This window comes from Achroia grisella, unplaced genomic scaffold (genome assembly GCF_030625045.1).
Source record: "Achroia grisella isolate CSIRO2021 unplaced genomic scaffold, CSIRO_AGI_Agris_v1 utg1186, whole genome shotgun sequence".
NCBI lineage: Eukaryota > Metazoa > Arthropoda > Insecta > Lepidoptera > Pyralidae > Achroia > Achroia grisella.
The window spans coordinates 4878591-4880173 of NW_026712592.1; positions in this window are offsets into that span (position 1 = coordinate 4878591).

Consider the following 1583-nt stretch of genomic DNA (forward strand, 5'->3'; position numbering starts at 1 on the left):
GGTTAATCTATACAAATTGATGAAATGGAAGTATTAGTTTGTAATTTCAAATTAAAAACTTTTTGCTAAATGGATATTTCAGTACATACCTACTTAAAAATAAGCATATTTCTATTTATCTGTCTGTTCTTGTAAACTGAGAAACGGATGGACCGATTTTGACGGGACTTTCATTGGCTGATAGGTAATGTCATAAAGAGTATTTTGGACCATTAAAAAAAGCATATATTTTAATTAACTGCACTTGTTGTAACCTTCTTCATTTTTACTGCCTTCCAAAAGTAGCTTCATACGTCGCACAATTACCTACATGTTCGTAGGATAAATTATTATTTAGCGATAAGGCCGCCATTCATATGTACGGTTGATCTTATTAGCCTGGGTGTTTTCTATCTATAATATGTATGTATTTGAAAAAAAAGTATCTACGTATATATATAATTGTTTTATAACCATGACAGAAACATTAAAATTGTTTTTATGCTAAATTAATTTTCCTTCGTACATACATATAATATGCTGGCCGACTTCATGGAGAAGGAGAACCTCTTTATGATGAACTCCTTCTTCAGGAAGCCGGAACACCGGAAATGGACGTGGATTAGTCCCGATGGTGCCACAAAAAACGAGATAGATTTCATCTTGTCAACGAGAAGACAGATTTTCAATGATGTCTCTGTGATCAATGCCGTCAAAATTGGAAGTGATCACCGGATTGTAAGAGGCACATTGAATCTGAATCTGAAACTCGAACGATCCCGACTGATGAAATCTACGCTCCGCCCTACACCTATACAGATCCAAAACCCCGAAAGCTTTCAGCTAGAATTGCAAAACCGTTTCGAAAGCCTTGGTGACTGCGTTGACGTGGACGACTACAACAACAGGTTCGTGGAAACTGTCCGTGCGGCTGGGTCTAAGCACTTCAAAACCCGCCGCGCAGAAAGAACCGGAAAAATATATATCTCTACCCTCAAATTGATGGATGAAAGGCGAAGTATGGTCCTGCAGTCTCCGACTGACGGTTCTCAGTATCGGCAACTTAGCAGGCAGATCTCTAAGTCCTTGACTCGTGACTTACGCCACTTTAACACAAATTGTGTAAAGGAGGCTATTGAGAGAAACAAGGGCTCAAAAGTCTTTAACAGGGATCTGGCTGCCGGACAGAGCCAGCTGACGCGACTTAAGACGGATGACGGCAGGATCGTTTCGTCTAAACCCGAACTTTTGAGGGAAATTGAGAAGTTCTATGGACAGTTATACACGACAACACGGGCACCTGTTAACAACACGGCGAAAGACCCTAGAGCCAAATTAACCCGACACTATACCGAAGATATCCCGGACGTCAGCCTGTACGAGATTGGTATGGCTCTTAAACAACTTAAAAACAACAAGGCGCCGGGCGATGATGGAGTTACTGCTGAGCTTCTGAGGGCTGGAGGTAGACCTGTTCTACGAATCCTCCAGAAGCTATTCAACTCCGTCATCCTCGAGGGCAAAACGCCTCAAGCATGGCAAAGGGGTGTGGTGGTTCTGTTCTTCAAGAAGGGAGACAAATCGCTTCTGAAGAATTTCAGACC